This window comes from Sceloporus occidentalis, unplaced genomic scaffold (genome assembly GCF_023333645.1).
Source record: "Sceloporus occidentalis isolate IW3139 unplaced genomic scaffold, rSceOcc1.0.p SCAF_28, whole genome shotgun sequence".
NCBI lineage: Eukaryota > Metazoa > Chordata > Lepidosauria > Squamata > Phrynosomatidae > Sceloporus > Sceloporus occidentalis.
In genome coordinates this window covers 11,352,373-11,367,475 of record NW_028317008.1, presented here as the reverse complement: position 1 = coordinate 11,367,475, position 15,103 = coordinate 11,352,373, and positions in this window count along the sequence as shown.

The following is a 15,103-nucleotide window of genomic DNA, read 5'->3' as shown; positions in this document are numbered from 1 at the left end:
TTTTTCTGCTGGAAGTGTCACCTCTGCAATAATGAGCGTTCTAGTATTAGCCTTAAGACATACTGTTTTGCCCAGGAAGGAATATGGTAATGTAACATTAACCGGATTTCCAATAATAAATAAGTACATGTTTGTCCTCACTTTACTATGTTACGCTATATACTACAAGCTGTTAATGGGTTGGATGTTTATTACAGACACATGTAGGTCTTATTTAGCAAACTATGCCATATAATATAATATATAATAAAATAATATAGCAAAGATAGCTTGCAAGATGGGCAGAGACATGAAATGGAAGCTATATAGGAAAACTGGATGGTTTGTTGGGAAAATAGGTGTTATTGGAGCACACCAGCCAGGGTCTGGTAGTACATTAAGACACAAAAGTGTCTAGTTTGCCTTATAGGGAATCCAGTTCTGCAAATAGAATTATTATAAAGATTTTTTGTCATAGGAAATAAAAGCATGTTTAGTACTGTTCAGTGTGGGAAATTGAATTAACTGGTTATTATTTTAGTAAGCATTTTAAGCTTATTCTTTATATACTGGTACAATGTATGCACTAGATACATAAAGCTTTCAAATAAATTATAACACCTCAAAATTATGATTGATTAAAGATAGTACATGGTAGACGTGAAAAGTTCTTTTGCCCAGTTTGTCCTTGATTTTAAGATTCAGTGATATTATTTGTATCTAGAGGATGTTCTTGGCTCACTCATGGCAGCTGTGTGCCATATGCATTGCTGGCACACTTGGTATGCAATGTATAATTCTAACATTGTCTAACTGGAAAATCATCATAAGAAGAATGAATTCTGCTGGATTCCAGGCAGAAGATGTGTCCAGCTACTGCATTAGTGCAAAAGACTGAGCACAGTAGATGACCTTTACAATGTTCTGCAAACAACAATTACAACTTTTAAGAAAAGACTCAATAGCCCAGCACACCCTTATACACTAATATATATAATTATTGGGGGCATATGTTTTTTTTTTAAAAGATTTGTCTGGCTGTTCAGTTTCTGAAAAGTCTCTTATTCTTAATTATAATTTCTTAATGCTAATTACATACACGCCTGCTTAGTATTCTACAATAAGCCCTCTTAAATTACAGTGTAACTAACAGAGGATACGTGTCACTTTTCAGTGATATGTGTGTTTGAGTTCAGGTTTACATTAGACTTGGGCACCAGGGGGCTCTTCGTGTTCGTCTTTGTACTCGTCTTCGGAGAAAAAAAACTTCGTATTCCGCGAATATTTGCCCGTTCCTGTCTTCTTTTCGGGCGAATATTCGTGGACATTCTTCGTGCTCGTTTCATCTTCGTTTTCTCTGCGTAGCAGGGGTTAATACGGGGTTAAGAACACATCGGAGCAGCAGCAGATGCGTTCGTGCCATGAAGGTACGTGTGTGCGACTCTATTGGTCGCCGGAAGGGGGCTGGTCTGGCATCAACAAATGAATTGCAGAACTGCAGAATGCACCTCATTTGTTGATGGCAGGCGAGCCCCCTGCCGAAACGACCAATAGAGTTGCACACACATACCGAGGTGTACTGTACACAAAATGACCTAGACAAATGCTCCAAGGAACTTGGCCTCCTTTTTATCATACACAGTCACACATCCATAGATGTTTAATAAAAGAATAGGGATTATTTTACATTTTTAAATTGATTTTTGACCACTTGTAATACATGCCTAACATTTGCTACCTATTTATAATGGCATACTTTGCAACAACCCAACTTTTACTGGACAGGACTGGAAAAAGGCAGGACTGTCCACAAAAATGTTGGGTGTGTTGGCAGGTATGCGAATGGAAAAATGTTGGACAAGAACTAAAAAATAGTTTAGGGTTAATGTACGGTTATTTTTAAGATTATTAGCAGTGCACTGTTTTGGTTAAAGATGTATTATGTCTAAATAATAATTTAATTTTAATTTTAATGGGTTTATTGAATTTTATTTTAATGGGTTTATTGAATATTATATTTATTATTATTTACTTTATTATATTTATTTAATGTTGTAGTGCTACCCTACCCAGCTATGTGCACTAGCATACCTAGTTTAGCTAAATTTGATGGGACAGGAAAAAAGCATCTAAACACTGTCAGTCCTTGGCGTTTGGGAGCAGACTTCCAGAACTCAGACACTAGGCCCTAGCGTAAATTGGCTACACCGGCGGAGGTAGCAGACGTTGCCACACCGCAAACACGTGCAACCAGGGGGAGAAACTACCTTGAACATTTTGGACATTTGAGGCATGACACTAGCCAGGAAGCGAACTGGCAGAGAAGAGACGCTGGCACCACAACCAGCAGCATTGGGAAAGTTGAATGAGTGGGCAAGTGACGACCCGCTCACCTGTTTCACCTCAGGGCAAAGCATCAAAGTCTGACAGTCCATAGCGTTTGGGAGCGGACTTCCAGAACTCAGACACTAGGCCCTAGCGTAAATTGGCTACACCAGCGGAGGTAGCAGACGTTGCCACACCGCAAACAGACGCAGCCAGGGGGAGAAACTACCTTAAACATTTTGGACATTTGAGGCATGACACTAGCCAGGAAGCGAACTGGCAGAGAAGAGACGCTGGCACCACCACCAGCAGCAGCAGCATTGGGAAAGATGAATGAGTGGGCAATTGACGACCCGCTCACCTGTTTCACCCCAGGGCAAAGCATGAAAGTCTGTCAGTCCATGGCGTTTGGGAGCGGACTTCCAGAACTCAGACACTAGGCCCTAGCGTAAATTGGCTACACCGGCGGAGGTAGCAGACGTTGCCACACCACAAACACGTGCAACCAGGGGGAGAAACTACCTTGAACAAATTAACTTTCCAAGCTAAGAGCTGGGTAACCCAACTTCAGATGAGGTGCCATGCGTGAGCGCTGTGGACTCAGTATGTTTCCAGTCATAGAAAACACGCGCTCACTTTGGACAGTGGTTGGCGGACATGATAGTAGCTGCTGCGCAACCCATGAGAGTGCAGGCCACACACTCTTCTTTTCATCCCAGTAGCTAAGAGGATCAACATTAGGTGCAGAAGGAACTTCACAGAGGTAAAGTTTGACCATTTCAGCAGCACTACTCTCCTTTCTGCTGCTAGCTCTGTCAGATGGTCCAACTATACTCCCAAGTGCCTCTTCCCCAAACGTAGCTGCTCCACTCAGCTGTGTTGTTGTGATGCTTGTGGCACTGCTGCTGATGCTGCTGCTAGGAGTAGCAGACCACATAATCTCTTCCTCCTCCTGCACCTCTCCCTCCTCGGACAGCATTCCCATTTTACGCTGCCAGTCAAGCACCTTGTTGACCAATTGCTCCCGGTAGCTATTGAGAACATTGAATTTCAAAGCTAGCTTTCCCTTAATTCTTGGATCGCAAAGGCACGCTAAAATAATTTCAGGACTCTCTTCCATGCGTTTGCGAAGGTGTACTTTTAGCAGATCCTTCAGCTTCCTGACTATGGCTGCTACGTCAGGATGTAGAGTGCCACCTTGAACAGCCTCACGGTTTTCAAGGAACACATCCATCTTGCTGCCTAGATGGGAGAACACTGGGATTACCTGGGCCAGACTGGCAGCGTTTGAGCTTAAATTTTCAGTGGCATCCCTGAATGGTTTAAGGACTGCCACTAGCTGGGCGATCACTGTCCAATCCTCCCTATTCAATGGAGATGTAATCCCAATATTATGCTCTGAGGCAAGATTATGGATTGCCCTCTGCTACTCCGAAATCCTCTCCAGCATGTCTAACGTGGAGTTCCAGCGTGTACTGACATCCTGTCGTAGGCAGTGTACGGGAAGACCTGTTAGGGATATTAATGAGACAAAATAGGCAAAACCAATATTTTATCACATACGCAAAATAACGACGCTATCAAATATTGTAGTACCACATCCACAATATGAATTTAAGGAGATACCCTATATTTTATCTCCGATCCTAAATTCTTTCAGATCGCCGAAAATTATAATTCAAATTAGATAGATATCGCCACGATAGTCAATCAAAAATATTTATTTATTGTGAATACAATTTATAAAATCTATGTATGAGTCACACAGTGCATAATATAAAACACAAAGTTCTTAAAACATGTCAAAATTGAATCAATTTAAATACAATATATTATCGATAGTTATCAATATGAATTAGTACTATATGAGTCTAACACACAATTAATTTCCAGTCCACTCAGCAACCAAAAATTTATAATAATCAGAGCAGTAATAAAGATATCACTATCTCTCTTATATTAGTTTAACTAATATGACAAATTAAAAATAATTTAATAATGTCTACGAGTATTAGTGAAATTCCTAATAGATGCAAATGATGTCAAACTTCATCTATAGGTAAAAAAACCTTTTCATTATTGTTATTATCACGGGTTATAAGCTGCAGTCTCACAAGCCGCCATATACAATAATGCAATATAGTACTTCCCAGAAACAGGGAATTCTATACGAAGAAGACAAAATTCATCTCTATTCAGAATAATAAAACAATTATAATTACCACCACTTGTTGCTGTTGTCCAACTGGTACTTGTAGAAGTTAATCCAGGTTCATTGGCAAGAAATTAAGTCAGAAAGAATATAACTTTCTACCAGTTATATAGGTTAGAACTCAAAGTAACTCCAAGAGTGAAATATGGTGCCAGAATCTTAAGATTCCAATTCTCTGGGGTAAATTTGGTGAATAAGTCCGTCCGGGTCTGTCTGTTTCAGGGTGCGATTTTTTTTTAAGGTCCGTTCTTTTTTTTTCTAATTATCCAAGACATAAGCTTAAAAACAGAGCTTATTATCATAGCCTCCACCTCTTGATTGGAATTCTCCAATCATAATGGTGGGTTTTACCCATTAAAATTAGGATTTCTACTCATATTTACACCGTTGTAATTTCTTAATTTACCTGTGAGAGACGCTCTGGTCTAAGAATTAACTTAAAACCATTACATATGTGTTTGGAATTTATCCTTGGTCACCCTAATCGCCAGGTGTTACCTCCTAGATAGTAACTCAGGCCTTGGTAGTCTTACCATGTATCCCCCATTCCAAGTTACATTTCTAAAGATATGCAGCGTCTACTCCTTAACTTTCTCATGGAAGATAACATTAATTGTATCATACATACTGAAACATCTCTATACATGAATACTTCTTTGTTCTCAATTATAGAAAGAACAAGGACAAAAAAATAAAAATAAATCATCACTACATGATTAAGTAAAATAAAATGGCTCTGACTCCATTTTGTGTTCATGTAAAGTACAGAATATATGGAATACATGTTTTCTATCATAAAATATCTGACAGACCTGACCTCTCTTGCTCTTCCCTCAAAAGTTGGCTAGCCTTAACACTATGGTGAAAGTGCCCAGCGATCTTTCTGCAGCGGGACAGAACTACTGCTGCCACATTAGGTCCTTCTGACATTGCTGCCTTCACTACAAGATGGATGATGTGGGCTGCACAGCGCACACCAACAATATGACCATCTTGCAGCGCTTTCACCATATTGGCACCTCCGTCAGTTACCACAAAACCAACTTCAACATTGGTGCCTGCCTCTGCTCCCACCCAAAGGCTAAACATTTTCCTCATCGCATGCAGAATATTTTGGGAAGTGTGCTTTTCATCCATCACTTCTGCATGGAGAAGGAATGATCGGTAGCCTGCAGCAGCAGCTTCCTTGGGCACACCGGGCTGCCACCAGTTTGCTGTCAAAGAAAGAAAGGCATGCTGCCCACTAGGTGCACTCCACAAATCTGTTGTGAAATGAACAGACTGACCAGCAGCCTTGGAAAGCTCCTCTTTCACTGCTGCAACACAGGACCGATACAATGAGGGGACAATGTTCCTGCTGAAAGTGGAACGTGACGGAACTGTATATTGTGGAGCCACAGTCGCCATCAATTGTTTGAAAGGCTCCCCTTCGATCATAGAGAAGGATGCCCCTCCAACAGCAATGAACTGACCAATAAGTCGCGTTACTTTATTGGCCTGCTGTTTGGGCATTGACCTTTTGGATTGGAATGCCACAAATTGTTCCAGCGTGGGCTGGACATGCAGTGCTCCAACCTGCCTTGGTCTCTGGCTGCCAGCACTAGCTGCTGCTGCTGCTATTGGCTCAGAAGCAGCTGTTGGGGTTTTACCACTGTCTCTGGAGATGGTACTAGTTGTTGTTGTAGTACCACGGCCACCAGCTATGCTGCCTGCACTAAGTTTTACTTCTGCATCTTTCCCCAATAGCATAGCGTTGTGTTGAGTGCTGAGGTGATGCTTCATGCTAGCACTGGTAAAATGGCCAGACACTTTCCCTCTGCTTATTAGCTTCCTACAATGTTTGCACTTTCCATAGCGCCCTTCTTCAACATTTTCAAAGTGCTCCCAAATTGGGGCCCGCATAGCCTTGGAGTGTGCCTTGGGTGCTGTTCCTACTGCTCGGGGTGGATGAACAGAGGCAGAACTAGTGGTGGTGGGACTGGTGGTAACAGTACTGACCATAATGGGACTGCTAATTGCTTTAACTTTAGATTTGCTAGGTTTTGCTGCTGCTGGTGGTGGTGATGGTGATGATCGTTGCAGAGAAGGTGGAGGCTCAGGGGAAAATTGTGTACTAGTCATTTGGACACTGCTCCCTGAGGAATCTGATTCCTGACCACTCATCTCCTCTACTTCCTCTGGCTCATAGTCTAGTTCTTCATTAGCCAGATCGAATGGAATTCCTGCTAGGCTGGAGCTAAGACTGATATCGTCGTGAGACTCGTGACTAGTAGTAGTGCGAGCAGGAAAAACAGACTCTACACTTGGCCTCTCAGTCTCAGGCTCCTTTGCTACCTCGCTAGGTGGAGTTCCACTATGTGTAGCCCTCTCTCTAACTGTCTTTACAAAAATATTGTAAGGACTTGGTGGCTTGCTAGAGGTACTAGGAAAACATGGCGTGGCGGTACCGGTGGGAACAGTAGGCGCAGCACTAGTGGTGGTAGAGGCGGTAGAGGTGGGGGTGGTGGTGGTTTTCCCTACGAAGGAATGAGATCGCTTTTGTTTGGGACCCATCTGAGTCTTGCTGCTAATTTGGCTGTGCTTGGTACCTTGCATGCTGCTTGTGAATGGGGAAGATGCTGCTTGGGGCAAAAGGCACTTATTTTTACTCACTGGGCTAGTAGAAGTACTAGTTGTGCTACCCTTTAACTTTGAACATGCTTCTGGTGCTTTAGGCTTTCCGAGCCATAGAGCTTGTGGGCCTAGCCGCACTACTACTGCCTTTCCTTTACTTGATGATCCTTCAAGCAATGCTTCCCCAAATGATAAGCGAGAGCTTGGCCTACTTGGCCGACTAGACTGACGCAAAGGCTGCATCTTAGAACTGGTGGTGGTGCTGGTGGTGTTGTTGGTGGTGGTGGTAGATGGAGCTTGTCCCTCCTTAGTCCCAAAAGGAGGATCCATTTCAAATTTTGTGTTGTGTGTGTAGTGTAGTGTTTAAAAAAACTTAAAAAAAAGGGGGGATAAAAAAATTAAAGACTTTGAATTTACACGGGCCTAAGAGCCTATCCTACTACTATGCGAAACCTAAAGCTATATTAGTATTCTAGTCTAACTCTAGGCAGACACTCTCAAGCCCACTAAGCTAAAGTGAGGTTAAATTATATATAATATTATATTATTAATAGATTAGAATTACTTATATTATTTATAGATAGAATATAGATTATGAATTAGAAAGAATTACTTATATATATTATAGATTATGAATTAGAATGTATATTATATTATATAATATATTATAGATTAAGAAGATTAAAGATTATAATTATTTTAGCACTACAGCTAGTAGCTTGAAGCTTTGCTTAGTACAGTTGTTGTCATCACACAGTCAATTTTTCTTGAAAAGAAATTAGAAATAAAAAAAAATGTCACAGCAAAACAGCTTCACTGCTTGCTGAAACACACAGCACTTATGCGGCTGCACTCACTAGCACAACAAGATGGACTGAGGTGAGCAAAGCACTAAGGGTACTTTTAATAAAATTAAAATAAAATGTAAAATAAATGAGAAAATCTTTGCAAAACAGTTAACGTCACTGCTTGCTGATGGAAAAAAAGAACACAGCACTTATGCGGCTGCACTCACTAGCCCAACAAGTTCACTTCACTGATGGACTGAGGTGAGCAAAACAAATGAAATAAAATGAAATATTATTAATTAAGAAAAATTGACTTGGTCTCTTGCTGTTGCTAAAACAAAACACAAACTATAGAGCTGCAGCACCAGTACTAATAAGATTAGCTGAACTATAAGCTAGTAGTGATTATTAATCAGGGCCGGCCCAAGGCAAAATGCCGCCTGGGGCGAATTTTAAAATGCCACCCCCCCTTATCTACCCTTCCTCTCCCTCCGTCCCTGCCGCCCCCCCCCATTATCTACCCTTCCTCTCCCTCCGTGTCCCCCCCCCTTGTACTTACCTTTCAGCAGTCCTGCGGCGAGTCTCCCTGTTCGGTCTCCTTGCCGGCTTGTAATGCTGAGCGCCAGAAATCTTCCGGCACTCAGCATTACAAGCCAGCACCGAGACCGAACAGGGAGACTCGCCGCAGAGGAGAGAGAGAGGCGCCGAGTGGGTACTGACAGCCAGAGCCGGCCTTAGGTGTTCTGGCGCCCTGTGCGGACTACTCCTCTGGCGCCCCCCCATCCCCAAAAAAGAAGGAATAAAAACTTGTAACAAAACTGTTAACATACAATAACAGTACTTTTACATTAAGTCATGGGCGAACAAAACAATATACCTTATAGATAGATTTTGAATGCTTTGAAGAAATGATTCTTACACCGGTCCTTTTTATCCTCAGCTAAATAGCTTGCTTTACCTAGTGTTTTCAGGTAAATACCCGCAGAGTCAGAAAGGGTAGGGGAGGTGAGTACCCATTTCTGTTTGTGTCATGACGAGGTACAAAACATCTACAACACTGAGTCATGTACATCAATAATAGTATATCTTTTCCACAAGGATTGTGACATCATTTTCCTTTATTGTCCATTCCCTAGCTATGTATTTGGTCTACGCAGGTAGTGTTACTAGAATGTATTCAGCTCATCGTGTACATTGTGTACATCAACACAGTATGTGTTTATATTACTACTGATTCTAAGGACAAAGAGGGAATGTCATTGAGTGGCAGAAGCCTCTGAGGTTGGTGTGGCAATAGTAGTAACAGACTGTCAAAGTTAGCCTTCCATGCTGTGGGGCATCAGGCCAATCTCCCCAAACTTAGTATTGCAACTGTTTTGTATAGTGGGCCCCTACATACCCCACTTTTACTGGGTCTTGGTAACTGGCTTGGAAGTAACAGTGGTAGCTGCCTCCTAGGGACAGCAGACTTTATCTTCCATCTTCATTCTGTATTATCCAGCATACTTTTTGTTTTACCTACCATCAGACAGATAACGCCCTTTACTGGATTGTTGTTGCTAGTTCAACCCCAATGTCCATTAACATAAATCTGTAAGAATTTATTTTTGACTTTGTAGACCAAGATGAACTTTAGAACTCCATTATGAAATACATTGCTGGGATGGGAGGTATAATACTCTGCTCGTATTGCCTAGCTGTAGAATTTGCAATCATAACAGATCGCTCTGTAGATTATACGCATTTACGTTATTTTTAAGAAATTGTCATCTCTTGAATTTTATTTCCGCCTCCTGCACAAAGCAAGGAGATAATGAAGAATCTAGGGCACAAAGACCATTCTGGGTTTATAAGTCACATGGCTTTTACTGCCAGATGTTGTTTTGCTGTTTCCCTTACACGTACTCTCCATCCATTTTACAACATTTTACAGTATATAATTGGGAAGCAACGTAAAGGAAAGGGATGATGATGTTTAAATATTATGGGTTTTTTTGGTAACTGGCATAGTTTATCACTTTATCAGTAACTTTTACTAATCAAAACTCTGTATGTGTGCCCAGATATCTTGCCTCTTCATCAGCTGGTTGATGGTCCCTGCCTTAGTAGAGATAACTTACAATTTATAAATACATGTTTTCATTGCAGATTAATGTCAAAATATACAACAGGCAGAATGTTTTTTTGTACTAGCATATGAAGTAAAATGTTGCACTATAATGTGCAGTGAATGTTTACCATTGTTTAGATGTTTACATATCCATACAATTCTATGTATAATTTCCTCCCATCTGTACATGTGCAACAGACAATAAATAAAGTCAGCTACCATTCAACATCCAATACATATGAATCATGGAAATGTATTGGGACAGCAGTGATGAATGGTTTCTGTTAGGTGTAAACAGGGGAGGGCTGGCAGCCTAAGGCCTGGGGGGCAAGTCTAGTCAAGTGGCCCGTTGCGCCACCGAATCAGCACACAATCCATGCCCATCTTTTTCTGATTTTCTAACGCATATTGATGTAATGTGATTGGACTGGTACTAAAATAATTTATGTTTAATACATTAAAAAACAGCTAATCTTAGTAACAAAATAAAATTTCAAATATGGAAAAATTGGACCCTAGGCATTTCCTTGGGCCCCTGCCACACTGACCATTGATTAGGGGAAGACTGTGAGAGTCAGTACAGTCTTCCCTCCTCCTGACCCTACTGTGACATTGCGAGGTCCTCTCCCCTGTAATCATCCCCAGAGTCCCTTTGTCCCTCATTCACTAAGCCACACCTCTTTTTTACTTACTCCCTGTAGTTCAGGTATAGATCAAATAAACAACACATGTAAACAGCACGTGCATGTATAGATCAACTGAATAAGAAATACAAACCCTGTATTTGCAGGTATACATAAATAATGTATGGAAGCATAGCATAGCAGATCAACAGCATATCAACAGAATAACACACAAACCCAGCTTTGCAGGTACAGATCAACTGGAAATCACATGACAACTGAGCATTAAAGGTATAGATAAAACCCTAAATTACAGGCATAGATCACAGGATGCACACCCCCAAAGCCAGCCCTGGTGTCCACATTGCCCACATAGAACCCGACCAGCACCAAGATAACATTAACAAATTACAGTCCAGAGTGAGCCAACTTTGTCCCCAAACAGCCCGCCCTGACACCAGTACAGGCAACACCGACACCCAAACACTAACACCAGGACAGGCTCTGCCACACCGACACCCAGACACACCAGGACAGGCTCTGCCACACCGACAACCAGACACACACACCAGGACATCGACACCCAAACACACACACCAGAACAGGCTCTGCCACACCGACACCCAGACACACATACCAGGACAGGCTCTGCCACACCGACACCCAAACACACACACACCAGGACAGGCCCTGCCACACAGCCAGCCAAACACACAGACACCAGGACAGGCTCTGCCACACCGACACCCAAACACACACACACACACACCAGGACAGGCTCTGCCACACAGACAGCCAAACAGACAGACACCAGGACAGGCTCTGCCACACCTACACCCAAACACACACACCAGGACAGGCTCTGCCACACTGACACCCACATACAAAATGCTTTCCACACTGGTTTGCTGTTTATTTGTTTTTCCCCCTTGTGTATTGATGCCCTTTGGTTTTAATGTATTTCCCCCACACCCTTGTATATTGCCCCATGTGGATTTGTGCCCCCAGCAAGCCCCCTTTGTACATTATGCCCCAACACCCTTATATATATATATATATATATATATATATATTGAACCCAGCCACCCACCCCCACCTTTGTGTATTGATTTATGTGGTGCCCCAACCACCCTGTTGTGTACTTATACCCCCTAGCCACCCCCATTTTGTATTTAATTGTTGTCCCAATGCACCCCCCTATTTTTTTAATACTTACGTTTTTGCTGCCATCCTTCACTGCTGATGTCCTCCAACGTGCTCTTCTACCTGTCACGAGGAACTGTTCCGTGTGACTCCGCCCCCTTGAGCGGCCCATCACATTGACGATGTGACGTGCTGCTCAAGGGGGCGGAGTCACACGGAACAGGACACTGGGCGGCACTGTGCTGTGGAGGCACGCTGGCTGCTTAATGATTTTAAAGCAGCCAGCGTGTCTTACCGCCGCTTTAGGACTCACAGCCACATCGGCTGCAATGGCATCTCGGTGTGCCGGCCAGTTCGGCCGGCCCACCGTGGACGCTGCGGGTATTAAAGACGTCCCTGGCGTGGCCGAATCGGCCACTTAAATGGGCGGCTGCGCAGCTGTTTAATGTAGTCAATCTCAATATATGTACATAGCACAAACCAGGATACCACAAAAGAAGAAGGGCAGCAGGTTCCTTGCTGCAAACGTAGGGAGGCACATAGAGGACTCTCCTGATTGAGCACAGCCTCCACAAACTGCATTAAAAGCATTGCATGTCTTTAACACACAGAGTGCAGGGATATGACATCATATCTCAGAGCTCTGCTGTGAGGTGGCTGAGGATGGGGAGGCTTGGAGCGTGTCTGGCTTTTGGGCAGTGCCCCAGGTAAATACACCTCTGCTTACGTAACACGCATATAGGAAAAAATATATATGTTACATCATCCCAGTGTCAAAACACCAATAAATGTTCAGAAATCAGACAGTAACGTATCCAGGGCAGCAGTTCTAGGGGGGAGGCATGTCGGGGGGGGGGGGGTTGCAGTCCCCACTGCTACAAAAGCTGAATCTCCCTTGATCTCCCTAACTGGCCTACTTACTGCTTCAGCACAGCTTCCATAGACTGCATTAAAAGGCCCTGCGTGCCTTCAAGACACAGAATGGCGGGATATAATGTCTTATCTTAATGCAGCTTGTCTTCACGGCACACATCCCCTCTTAATCCATTCAGAATGCTGACTATGGAGGGGGCCTGACCCAGAACAGCGCCCAAGGTAAATACACCACTGGAATCAGATCATGATTACCAGATAAATTATTCAGAAAAAAGTAGGTGCACAACTAAACGTGATTACCTACCATCTTTTTGGGGGGAAAAAGCAGCATATTATTATGAACTTTGTAGTCTTTGCTGGCTGCACATGTAAACTAGAGGTTTTTGCCTAATGAAATCTCCTAGAACATCTCCTGACGTGCTAAAGGACTTCACGTCACTGAGTAGTTATTGTGTTTGCAAAAAGGCTACCCTTAGGGTTGAGATGTAAGATTAGGAATAATAGGAAATTGTGACTAGCTCTCCGTCATTATAGCCAACGTCGATTGTATAAAAACAAGCTAAAAATAGAGCACTTTTCTTACCTGCCGAGATGCCAAAAAATAGAATATTTTAGTACATCTGACATACATTTTAGTATAGCAGCACAGCAGCGATATCAACAGAGACTAATCTGAAAATACCATAAACCAAACCAGCAGAGAGGATCAATTGCTAGGATTTTGTTGCATTTAAAATGTTATTCTGTTTCTTATCTGTTCTTTTTTAGTCACAATAGATATATCGCATGAGGTATATTTATCACAGTTAAATCTTGCACATACTCATGTAACTGGGGTGCCACTAAAATGTTTCTGCACCTAATTAAGTTAATATCAATACTACACTTAAGATACATCTGTTGTATACTAAGTGGACTTTCATACATTTTCATGAAACTGCTTCAAATTCCACAAAAAAATGTTAAAGTGAGGAATACAAACAAAGGGTTCCATGTATAAAGTGGATATAGAGGCAAAAGGTGATCATTGTTGACCTTGTTTGCATGCGCCTACCCAGTATCCCTTGTGGTTGTGGCAGGACCATGAGATTTCTGAGGGAAAAACAAGCCTTCTGGCTTGTCTGGTGTCTGTAGATGGGTGTTAAATAATACTTCTACATACCCCCCTAATTTTAAGGGGAAGGGTTTTCCATTACCTTTACCCACCATAACTTTTGTTATTGGTATTTCTTGTGCTCCCCCAAGCCTCAAGTATTAAGCCAGTATCACAACCTCATGCTGACGAGTCCCATTAATGACAAAACAGCTGTCCATGAGCGGTGATCTGGATATTGCACCTCTAACCCGAGTTTTGTCTAAAGGCTGCCTTGTAGAGCGGGCAATTACTTTCAAGGGATCCATGTATAAAGTGGATATAGAGGCAAAAGGTGATCATTATTTTACCTTGTTTGCATGCGCCTACCCCCAAAAAGAAAAGAGAGCTAGAGGAAGTACAGCAGACATTTACAAATATATGGCATTTGAGAAATGACATGCTTGTTAGAAGAGGTCTCTTGGAGGTAGACATTCTTAATAAAGATATTCTGGAAGACCTTTTGAGCAGTGCTCTTTGAATAATGTGTAATAACAGCACCCAATGTATCCTAACCTCTTTTAGTCTTAAAGGTAAGCTTCAATAAAGGTACTGTCAGTGTAAAGTTAGGCTTGCTAGTCTTACTAATCTAGTGAAATTCACAGAGACTCACAGATTCAATCATTCTATTCATATCATATAACATCATTTTAACTACAAATTTCTATTATGGCAGTGCAGTGTAAGGCGTTTGATTAGATTTGCCTAGAATACAGTGAAGGTAGGAACACAGAATAAAACGGGGAATGTATTAAAGGAATAGTAAAGACAGTCTAAACTGAGTCATCAGACACACTCTCCCTCTCACACCACTTACACGCAAACACTTATACGTACACATCCATGTAAATACACAAACACTTACACATTCATGCTCACACACACACACAAACGCTTACACATTGATGTTAACACACAAACTTATACATACATGCTCCTTCTCTTCCTCACTCACTCTCTCCCACCCTTTCCCACCCCCTTACCTCAATGGCAGCTTTTTCTCTGGCTGCTCACCGTGAGAGCAGCCTCACTTTCATGTGCCGATCCAAGATTGATCAGCTCAATACAGGTCAAGCCAGCCTTTTTTCAACAATTTTTGAATTGTCTCGGGGGGCTTTTGCCTCCGGGGCCAGCCTGTCCCTGCTTTGGAGCCCTATTAGCTTCTTATATCAATGTCCCAATGTTGTGCAAAGCCCCAGACTGAATTTACTGAAATATAATACATATAATAAAAATAACACTGATATGGAGTGACACTTCATGTGACTTGAATTATTAATTAATTATAAATACATACATAAG